A 12,561-nucleotide genomic window follows, 5' to 3' on the forward strand; every position below is an offset into this window, starting at 1 on the left:
GTGTATATATATGTGTGTGTATATATACATACACACATATACATACATATATACATATATATGTGTATATATATAACATTTTAAAAACCATTTGTTGAAGGGCAGCTAGATTGGTTTTGTTTTTTAGCTATTGTGATGAGCTACTATAAACATTGATGTGGCTGTGTCAGTGTGGTATGCTGATTTTAAGTCCTTTGGGTATAAACCGAGGAGTAGGATAGCTGGGTCAAATGGTGGTTCTGAGGAATCTCCATACCCCTTTCCATAATAGTTACACCAATTTGCATTCCCACCAGCAATGTATGAATGTACCTTTCCCCTACATCCTTGCCAACATTTGAAGGGAGGGGAGGGGGTATGGGGATAGAAAGGATAGTAGAATGAAACAGACATTATAACCCTATGTATATAGATAACTATACATCTGTGTGATTCTACATCATGTACAACAAGAAGAATGAGAAATTATATTCCATTATAAATGATATATCAAAGTGCATTCTACTGTCATGTACAACTAATTAAAACAAAAAATCTTAAAAAGGGAAAAATGATATTTCATGTAATAAGTGATAAGCAAAAGAAAGCACAGGTGGTCCTACTTAGGCAAAATAATCTTTTAAGTAAAAACCTGCCACAAGAGACAGTTTATGATGAAGGGCAAATTATAATTATATTATCAGTTATAAATACTTGATGCACCTAATATCAAAGCATCTAAATATATAAAGCAAACATTTAAAAATCTGCAGGGAGAAATAGCCAACAATTTAATGATAGGGATCCCTATTTCAATACTCCACTTTCAATAATTGATAGAACATTCAGATAAAATCAATAAGGAAATTGCAGACAGTAATGCTATAGACCAAATGGAATTAACAGACAAATAGAGAATGTTCCATCCATCAGGAACAGCATACACATTCTTTTTAGGAGCACATGGAATATTTTTCAGGACAGATCATATGTGGATTCACAAAACAAATATTAAATCTAATAAGATTGAAATTTATCAAGAATCTTTTATGGCCACAATGATACGTATGAAATTAGAAATCAAAACATTAGGAAAATTGAAAACTTCACAAATATATGGGTATTAAACAACACACTCTTGAACAACCTGTGGATCAAAGAAAACAAAAGGAAAATAACTTGAGACAAAATGGAAACATATTAAAACCTACAAGATAAAAGCATTTCTAAGAGATATTTATAAAATAAACATATATGAAGAAAAAGAGAAAGATGTCAAATAAGCTACCTAATTTTATACCTGAAGGAATTGGAAAAAGAACAAAGACCAAGAGAGCGGGGGTGGTGGCGGCGCCACATCCGCTGCGGCGGCGGCGGGAGGGGGTTCAGTTGGGCCTCGTGAAGGCTCCCGGTGACCATGGCCTTTACCCTGTATTCACTACTTCAGGCAGCCCTGCGGTGTGTTAACGCCATCGCCGTGCTGCACGAGGAGCGCTTCCTTAAAAACATTGGCTGGGGAACGGACCAGGGAATTGGTGGATTCGGAGAGGAACCAGGAATTAAATCTTAGCTAATGAACCTGATTCGATCTGTAAGAACTGTAATGTGAGTGCCATTGATAATAGTAAACTCAGTTGCTATCGTACTGCTTTTATTATTTGGGTGAACAACAATGGGAGAAATGGAGACCCTGAAGAAGAGATACCAGTGAAGTTATTATTTCAGTCATTACTAGAATATTCATTTCTTAGCAGGCTGATATTTCACTTGACAAAAATGTAAAATTTAAAATAAAACCAGAGTTTCTATTTAAAAAAAAAAAAAAAAAAGAACAAAGACCAAGATCAGCAGAAGGAAAGAAAGAATAAAGGTCCAGACAAAAATAAATAGAGGCTAGGAGAAAAAATACAAAAGATTAATGAAACAGTTTTTTCTTTTTGAAAGATAAGATTGACAAACCTTTAAGTTTGACTAAGTAAAAAAAACTAATTCATGAGAGAGGCAATGTTACAACCAATACCACAGAAATACAAAGAAGAGACTACTATGGACAATTATACTCCAATAAATTAGATACCCTACAATAAATGGTCAAATTAATAGAAATATACAACTCCACCAGGACTGAATCATTAAGAAGCAAAATCTGGACAGATAAAAGATAGGTAGATACAAGAAGTGGTAATTTTAAAAATCAACAAAGAAATGACCAAGACCTGGTGGCTTCACTAGTGAATTCCACCAAGTATTTAAGGAAGAATTAGTGCCAGTCCTTCTTAAACTTTTCAGAAAACAAACACAAAACACAAACTCTCCCAAAAGTGAAGAACAGTACTCTCAAACTCATTTTACAAGGCAGCATTACCTTGATAATAACACCAGTTTAGTCCATTTTCAGTTACTGTAACTGAATATCAAGATCTGGAAAATTTAGAAAAGATATCTATTTCTTCCCATTCTGAAAACTAATAAGTTCAAGATTGAGGGAATACATCTTATAAGAGCCTTGCTGATGCGTACTCTGTAAAATCCCAAAGTAGTTCAGGGTATCACATGATGAGTCAGACCATGCATGCTAGATAGTCTGTTTTTATAACAACAACAAAAAAATCCTCAATAACTCACTAATTGATTAATTCATGAATGGATTAATCCTCATGACCCAATCACCCCCAAAGGTCCCACCTTCAAATAACATATGTATTGGGGGATTAAATTTACAGCACATGAATTTCAGGGGCACATTCAAACCATAGAGACACAACAAGGAAATTATAGGCCAGTATCCCTGATGAACATAAATATCAAAATCCTCAACAAAATAATTGCAGACCATATTCAACAGCACACTAAAAGGACCATATACTGTGATCAAATTGAATTTATTCTGGATACAAGCATGATTCAACATATGCAGATCAATAAGTATGATACACTACATTAACAGAATGAAGTACAAAAACCAGGTGATCTCAGTGAACACAGGAGAAAGCACTTGACAATATTAGACATCCTTTCATGAGAAAAATATCCAACAAATTAGGTATAGGAGGAAAAAACCTTAACATAATTAAGGCCATCTAAGACAGTTTCATAGGTAACATCACATTTGATGGTGAAAAGTTGAAGGCAGTTACTTTTAAGACAAGAACATGGTAAAGATACCCACTCTTGCCAATTGTATTGGACAGAGTACTGGAAGTTGTAGCCAGAGCAATTAGGCAAGAAGATGAAATAAAAGACATCCTAATTGAAAAGAAAGAAGTAAAATTGTCTCTGTTTGCAAATGACAAGATCTTATACATAGAAAACTTTTTTAAGATTTCACCAAAAAATACTCTTAGAACTAATAAATTTAATGAAGTTGCAGGGTACAAAATCAACATAAAAATTAATATTTTCATTCACTATGTAGAGTGAACTGTCTGAAAAAAGAAATCATGAAAATAATCATAATATTTGGGAATAAATACAAGCAAGGAAGTGAAAGATGTGTACACTGAAACTATACAACATGGGTGAAAGAAATTGCAACAACAAAAACAAGTGGGAGAATATCCTGTGTTTATGGATTGGAAGAATTAACATTGTTAAAATATTTCCCAAAGCAACCTATAGATTCATTGTAATCCCTATTGAAATTTCAATGTCATTATTCACAGACATAGAAAACAAAATTCATATGAAAACACAAAAGACCCCAAATAGCCAAAGCAACCTTGAGTAAAAAGAACAAAGCTGGAGTTGTAATACCTGATTTTAAGACATAGTATAGAGCCTAGTAATGAAAACAGCATGGTATGGACATAAAAACAGATACACAGATCAAGAGAAAAAATAGAGATGACAGAAATAAACTCATACATAAAGCAAACGGATCCTCTACAAAAGTGCCAGAAATATACATTAAAGAAACAGTATTCTCTTTAATAGTGCTGGGAAAATTGGTTATTGATTAAATTTATTAGTTCTAAGAGCTAATAAACTCACAATTCTCATGTCTCAGCCTCCCAAGCCACTGGGATTACAGGCATACGCCACCTCGATTGGCTCTGTGTCACTTTGTGACTTGGGACTCAAGTAGTAAGAATACGGCTTCACTGTGAGCAATATACTTGCTCCCATATAGGAATCACAGCCACCGTGCCTGTGCAGGGTTCCAGGCCTCAGCATTAGAGTAGGTTTCCCACGCAGGACTACCAGGTACCCAAGCAGGACCAATGGCATTAGCACCCACACAGAACCTCCAACCTCCTCACCATAACATTCTACACCTCACCCCTGGTTCTTTGTCCACCATCAGAAACCATAAACCCTTTTACAAATCTATTGATTATATTATAGATAATAATTAAATTCACCATTTTGGTACATTGTGACCAAACTGTAAACAGCTTAACAGCAACTATTTGTTTTTAGGTTCTATATTGTTTGTATTAGGATCTGTTAACATTGTCCTCAAAGGAGAGGTATTAGAACCCTACAGGAGCACTATAAGCCTACAGGGTAAAAACCATAACACCTCGGATCCACAGTGCTAGAAGGGAAGACACAGATGCTACATGAAAAGACAAGGGAGGAGGTGCCCCAAATAAATCAACATACCACATTATTAGAATCCATGGCCAGCACAGCAGAAGAAATAATAGAGAAGGAGTTCAGGATATACATAACTAAAATATTCTGTGAATTAAAGGATGATATAGGACAGCAAATACAGGCAGCAGAAGATCATTTTGACAAAGAGCTACATAAACAAACATAAGAAGAAAAAGATTACTTCAGTAGGGAGATAGAGGTTAAAAAAAACAGAAATCCTTGAAATTAAACAAAAAATAAACCAAATTAAGAGTTCAGTTGAAAATATCACCACCAGATTAGACCACTTGGAAGACAGGACCTCAGATAATGAAGACAAAATATATAATCTTGAAAAGAATGTTGACCACACAGTGAAAATAGTAGGAAACCATAAGCTGAACATTCAATAATTATGGGATAGCATAAAAAGACCAAATTTAAGAGTTATTGGCACAGAAGAAGGAATAGAGTTCCAAGCCAAAGGAATGAACAATCTATTCAATGAAATAATATCAGAAAATTTTCCAAACATGAAGAATGAGGTAGAAAATCAAATATAAGAGGCTTATAGGACACCAACTGTACAGAATCACAACAGATCCACATCAAGACACTTTATAATGAAGTGCCTAGCATACAGAATAAGGAGAGAATTTTAAAATCCACAAGAGAAAGGAATTAGATTACATATAGGGGGAAATCAATTAAAATTTCTGTCAATTTCTCAACCCAGACTCACAAAGCCAGAAGATCCTGGAACAACATAAAGCAAGCTCTGAAAGACAATAGATGCCAACCAAGAATTTTGTATCCAGCAAAATTAAGCTTTAGATTTGATGACAAAATAAAAACCTTCTATGATAAAAAAAAAAGCTAAAAGAATTTATAACTAAAAAGAAAGCCTGCACTACAGAACATCCTTGGTAAAATATTCCACGAGAAGGAAATGAAAAACAACAATGAAAATCAGCAAAGGGAGGTATCACACTAAAGGAAATACTAATCAAAGGAGAAACCAAGTCAAATTGAAAACCAAAAATAAACAAATATGACCAGGAATACAAATGATGTCTTAATAATAACCCTGAATGTTAATGGCCTAAACTTACCAATCAAAAGACATAATCTGGCAAATTGGATTTTAAAAAAAGACCTAACGGTACGCTGCCTTCAAGAGACTCATCTCATAGGAAAAGACATCCACAGACTGCAGGTGAAAGGTTGGGAAAACACATATCACTTCCATGGACTGTGGAAACAAGCAGGGGTTTTCATCCCCATATCAAACAAAGTAGACTTCAAGCCAAAGTTAATCAAAAGGAATAAAGAAGGACATTTATATCGCTTCAGGGAACCATACATCAACAAGACATTAACAATTATAAATATATATTCCCCAAACAATGGAGCATCCACATTCATCAAACAAACTCTTCTCTAGTTTAAGAGTCAAATAGACCACAACACAATAATTCTAACACATCTCTTTCACCACTGGATAGATCCTTCAAACAAAAACTAAACAAAGAAACTATAGAACTCAATAATATAATCAAAAACTTAGACTTAACAGACATATATAGAATATTTCATTCATGAATGAGTGAATACACTTTCTTCTCAGCAGCACATGGATATTTCTCTAAAATAGAATGTAAATTATGCCACAAAGCAACTCTTAGCAAATACAAAAAAGTAGAACTACTACCCTGCATTCTCTCAGATCATAATGGGATGAAATTAGAAATCAATTATAAAATTAAAAATGGAAGTTACTCCAACACCTGGAGACTAAATAACATGCTACTGAATGAACAATGGGTTGCAAAAGACATCAGAGAGGAGATTGAAAAATTTCTAGAGGTAAATGAGATTCTGGCAAATTCGATTCTGGCAAATTGAATACAAAAACATCAAAAAGATAGTGAACCACGATCAAGTGGGATTCATCCCAGGGATACAACATATTTAAATCTCTGAGACACTGTGAAGGCAGGAATCTCCATACTGCTGTAGCAAGACACACCCATTCAGGAGACACTGACCGAACCCAAGAAGGGTGGGGAAAGCTCTGCCATATTTCTGTGACTGAGCACCTCAGCACCCAGCCGGGGAGTGTGACTCAGTCAAGTGCAAGGTTGGTCTTCCACAGGCGAGGATGTGGTGAGAAAGGCACACTCATATATTGCAAATTGGTGCATCCAACATGGAAAGCAGTATGGAGATTCCTTGGAAAACTTGGAATGAAACCATCATTTGACCCAGCTATCCCATGCCTCAGTTTATAACCAAAGGACTTAAAAAAAACAGCATACTACAGGGACACAGCCACATCAATGTTTATAGCAGCACAATTCATTACAGCTAAATTGTGGAACCAAACTAGATGCCCTCCAGTAGATGAATGGATAAAGAAATGGTGATATATATATATATATATATATATATATATATATATATATATATATATATATATATACACACACACACACACACACATACATACATACACACACAATGGAATGTTACTCAGCATTAAAAGAGAATAAAAGCATGGCATTTGCAGGTAAACGGATGCAATTGGAGAATATCATGCTAACTGAAGTATGCCAATCCCAAAAGACAAAATGCCAAATGTTTTCTCTGATATGAGGATGCTGATCCATAATGGGGATGGGGTCATGGGAGAAATGGAGTAACTTTAGATAGGGCAAAAGAGAGGGAAGGAAGGGGGCAGGGAGTTGGAAAGACAGAGAATAAGAATAGACATCATTATCCCAAATACATGTATACCAGAGATATGAAAAATTGTGCTCTGTGTACTATGAATTTAAATGCATTCTGATATTATATATAACAAATTAGAAGAAATAATTTCAAAAAGGAAAACATGGAATGTTATATTAGTAAAGTTTTGAGTGACTCATGTTTATGAGATCACTTTGTTGCTCCTTTATGACCTGATTATCTATCAAAAATATAGTTTCCAAAGAAAAAAAATACAGTTTTCTAGTGTTTATACCCAGTGATTCTGCCTCCTATATCAGAAATATGATGTGGGAATCTATATTTATATAAAGTACCTTTAAGTATAGTTCATGTAGTTAATTTGGGGGATTACATTAAGAAGTAATGCTCTGAAAGCATGTATTTTGGGTTTTACCAGTCACACTTCTGTTTAGTTCTGACTTATGGTAGTGGACAGTTTGCTCTCACATTGAATGTGCATACATTAAAACAAAATTTAAAATGTTTGTCATGTTTGTGGAAAGTTAGTGTATTTCTTAGCTTGGAATATATTGGTTATCACCAACAAGTTAAAATATACAAAAATTAACATATTGAAAAATAATTTAACGATGAGAGCTGACCAGAGAATATAGCATGAGTTTAGGAGACAAAGGGTTAATGTTAAAGCATATAAAGTAATTATTCAAATTTAAAAGAAATTGACAAATTTAGAAAACTTAAGATTCTAGTAGGTATAGGTTTAAATTTTTATTTTTTCAAAATTCAAAGAAGTCAAATTAATCCTTGGATAGTATTTTATGCTTAGTAAAGCAGCAAAATTATAAGTATCTAGTTACATAATATTGGTTACATTGATACAGATTGTCATTTGTGAGAGCAATGTGGCAGTGGTGGAAGGTAGCTTGGTCATATGTCTTATAAGCCATAAAAATGGCTCACTCTTTTGATCCCAATGATATCAGGCTTAAAAATTTGTTTTAGAAACAGTTTAACAGAAACAAATTTATACATATATTTGTCCAAATGGAAACTGAAGAATGTGAACAAATGAATTGTTTCATGAAATCTTTTTTCATTAAAAAATTTTGTTTTTTCATTAAAAGCTTTAATTTACTCAGCTATTAAGTAATAATGTACTGTTATTTTGGGAGACTTATGGGGTTTGGAAGAGTTTCTTGTAAATTTGTATATGGCCACCAGGTGTAGCTCTGGATCCATAGCATCCTGCAGTGGGCAGATGAAGGGAGGGTTTTTGTAAAAGTGATTTCTAAACAATAAAATCAGACTTATTTGGGTGAGGGGGACTACAATAAATTTTTCTTTCATTAAGATTTAAAGTTATTAAATTATTCTTGACACAGAATCTAAAACTGCTTCCTTGAAGGATTTCAAAGACTCAATTTATATATTGGCTATCTAATTTCTTTATTGTTAAAAAAATAAGTCTTTGCCATATTATCTTTTAACTGGAACATCATTTTCTTACTCCATGGCTTCCAGGAGAAATATGTCAGTTTCTTTCAAATTTGAATAATTTGAAATATGAATAACAATTTAATAAATAATTTAATAAATATGAGTTCCGTAGCAAATATGATTATGTTAATCACTCTTTTTTTTTTTTTTGAGAGAGAGAGAGAGAGAGAGAGAGAGAGAGAGAGAGAGAGAACTTTAATATTTATTTTTTAGTTTTTGGCGGACACAGCATCTTTGTTTGTATGTGGTGCTGAGGATCGAACCCGGGCTGCACGCATGCCAGGCGAGCGCGCTACCACTTGAGCCACATCCCCAGCCCCGTTAATCACTCTTTGAAATGATTTTAGGGGGACTCACTTAGTTATGAACAAGTTGACTCTTGGTACAATGAAAACTGATTACAACTATAACTTTTCTTTAGTGTGATTAGCTTTTTTTTTGTGTGTGTGTGTGTGTGTGTGTGTGTGTGGTGAGCCGTTTCTGTGTACTGTGGCCGCCATTACAAGATGGCGCTGATAAGCGCCGTGGCCTGTGATAAACAACTCCTTATTTTGGGAGAGTTGGCACGTAGCTGTAAAACACCCTATGAGAAAGATCCACGTGGCAGTTGTGCATTGGGGCTTTATCTGCTTTATTAAGGCTGGGGCACGTAGCAGGAGTAGTAGTAGTAGGAGTAGCAGTAGTAGTAGGAGTAGTAGTAGGAGTAGCAGTAGGAGTAGTAGTAGTAGTAGTAGGAGTAGCAGTAGGAGTAGTAGTAGTAGTAGAGAGAAACAAGCTAAAAGACATGTCTAAACAAAGGCCTGAATAAGCTGCTGAAGGAAGAATCCTGTGTCGTGTTTCCTTTGCTGGCGAGGGGACGCGGCATGTGTGTATGGTTGGGTTTTAATTAGCTTTTTTGTTGCTGTGACCAAAATACCCAACAAGAACAACTTGGAGGAGGAAAAGCTTCTCTGGGGCTAACAGTTTCAGAGATCTCAGTTCATAGATGGTTGAGTCCATCTATCTATCTATCAAATTTAGCTATCATCCTAAGATGGTGTTCCATTTTAGGATAAGCAGTGAGAGTAATCAGAGTAGTGTAGAGCTCCAGGGGCTGGGCTCCTATGAGCCCAACATCATGGACCATTAGGAAGTTGTGCAGGGCATTGAGGAAGGGGACTTCGCCAAGGTGAAGCTTATGCACCATCTTGTCATGGGGAAAGAGGTTGTGGTGAAGGTCATGGCAAAAACAGCCTAGAACCTCCCCTTCCTATCTGAACCTGATCTGATGGTAGGCTTGGACCACCCAGACAGGATCTAGCTCTTCCAGGTCATTGAGACCATCAAATATGTCTACATTACCATGGAACATGCAGGTGGGGGACATCTCTGGAGCCTCATCTCAGAACCTGGTGGCATGCTGGAGGAAGAGGCATGGAGGAGGAATTTTTTTCTCTAGATGTGAAAGGCAGACTATTCAGGCAGATCATGAGTGCCTTGCAGTACTGTCACGAGAAGGGTATCTTGCACCTGGACCTCAAACCAGAGAACGTTGTGCTGGATGCCAGTGGCAAGATGAAACTCATTGACTTTGGACAGAGCACCAGATTCACAGCTGGGCAGATGCTGAACAGGTTCTGGGGTACTCTCCTATACTTTGACTCTGAAGTAGTTGGGCAGGAGGAATACGAGGGCCCCCAGGCAAACGTCTGGGTGTCCTTCTCTATTTCATGCTGACAGGGAGTTGCCCATTTATGGCCAACACTGCTCCGGAGATGAGGAAGCTGATCATGGAGGGAACATGTTATATTCCCCTGCATGTTTCTGAGGGAGCTCAGAGGAAACTCAGGGTCTCATCTGTGAGATCCTGACAGTGGACCTCACACAGAGGCCCACCCTAGAGCAGATAATGGGGTACCCATGGCTGAGCCAGGGCAAGGAATCCTCACCCAGTCCTTCTGATCAGGCATTCCTCAACCTCCCAGGTCCCGCCATTATAACAACTATATTTGACATGGGCTACAGCCCCTATAATACTTGGGTGTCCCTGTCAAATAAGAAATATGATGATGCCAGGGCTGCATACCTCTATGAGGGTGAGGAGGAGGATCAGCACCTGCCTTCATCAGCTCTGCTGTGTACCCTGCTTTGGTCGGTTAGCAGTGAAGAACAGAGTGGCTCCAGTGGAAATGCTGAGCCTAGACCGACAGAACCAAGGGACAGCCGGCAGACCCTGAAGAGTGCCCACTGGCTCAGGCTTCTCCACACAAATTCCAGGCAGGAACCTCTGGATCCACCAGGGGTCTCCTCTGCCCCCACCTGCAAAGACACATCATAGAGACTTTCCCCTGGGATGCTTCCCCCTGTTGTCTTTGTCCTTTCTCCCATGTTTTGGGAGCAATATATTCTTAATTTCTTTTCTTCACAGATTGTATAATAAAATTGACGTTCAAAGATTTATAAAAAAAGACATTTTTTTTTTTTAAATAAGAGGGAGGCCTCAGGGCAAAGGCTGGAGTCCAGCAGCTATCCTCTCCAGGGCCTGGACCACTGTGCCTTCCACTCCTGCTCAGTGTAGACACTCGCTCATCTTGAGCCAGGGTAGATGTGGACCCACTTGCCTTGAACCAATGTAGATGGAGACTTGCTCCCATTGACCTACTATAGCTGGAGATCTCCCCTTGAGCTAGTGTAGACTTGACTCACTTTGAGGTGGTTGCTTTGGTCAGAAAGAATCCTTTTCCTGGTCTTCAGGTCAAATAACTAGCTCAAAGTGAATCATGTCTACACTGGCTGTTGGAGAAGACACCTCTGGTGAGGCATGGGAGACTCCATTGTCTCTGCATCTCATTATATGTAAATCTTTAAGGTCTGAGATTGTAGCTATCACAGGCTTTCAGTAATATTTTTTGAATAAATAAATGGAAAGCATGATTTGAAACTTCTCCTGAAGCCTATCTTGTTAACGGTTGGTAAATCTTAGGATTGGGCTTGTTGAATTCTTTATTTTCTTTTTAATTATTATAGGATCAATTTAAAATAAATGAAATAGTGCTTGCTTCGGCAGCACATATACTAAAATTGGAAAGATACAGAGAAGATTAGCATGGCCCCTGTGCAAGGATGACATGCAAATTCGTGAAGCGTTCCATATTTTTAAAAATTGTGCACCATGATCAAGTAAGATTCATCCCTGGGATGCAAGGATGGTTCAATATACGGAAATCAATAAATGTTATTCACTACATCAATAGACTTAAAGATAAGAACCATATGATCATCTCGATAGATGCAGAGAAAGCATTCGACAAAGTACAGCATCCCTTTATGTTCAAAACATTATAAAAACTAGGGATAACAGGAACTTACCTTGACATTGTAAAAGCTATCTATGCTAAGCCTCAGGCTAGTATCATTCTGAATGGACAAAAGTTAAAGGCATTCCCTCTAAAATCTGGAACAAGACAGGGATGCCCTCTATCACCACTTCTATTCAATATAGTTCTCGAAATACTGGCCAGAGCAATTAGACAGACGAAAGAAATTAAAGGCATAAAAATAGGAAAAGAAGAACTTAAATTATCACTATTTGCAGATGACATGATTCTATACCTAGAAGACCCAAAAGGGTCTACAAAGAAACTACTAGAACTAATAAATGAATTCAGCAAAGTGGCAGGATATAAAATCAACACGCATAAATCAAAGGCATTTCTGTATATCAGCGACAAAACTTCTGAACTGGAAATGAGGAAAAACACTCCATTCACAATATCCTCCAAAAAAATAAAATAC

The 12,561-nt window shown here is 36.7% G+C and overlaps 1 non-coding gene and 1 pseudogene across 1 annotated transcript; both read left to right on the forward strand.

The window, feature by feature from the left end:
* The first annotated feature begins 1,333 nt into the window (after window positions 1–1,333).
* On the forward strand, window positions 1,334–1,696 carry LOC113190752 (immediate early response 3-interacting protein 1 pseudogene; annotated as a pseudogene).
* Window positions 1,697–11,817: 10,121 nt separating this feature from the next.
* LOC113190753 (U6 spliceosomal RNA) lies at window positions 11,818–11,924 on the forward strand. The gene has a single exon (XR_003301822.1). It is a non-coding gene; the product is annotated as a U6 spliceosomal RNA (small nuclear RNA).
* The last annotated feature ends 637 nt before the right edge of the window (window positions 11,925–12,561 follow it).

The sequence above is a fragment of the Urocitellus parryii genome, chromosome 3 (assembly GCF_045843805.1).
Source record: "Urocitellus parryii isolate mUroPar1 chromosome 3, mUroPar1.hap1, whole genome shotgun sequence".
In the NCBI taxonomy this organism is placed as follows: Eukaryota; Metazoa; Chordata; class Mammalia; order Rodentia; family Sciuridae; genus Urocitellus; species Urocitellus parryii.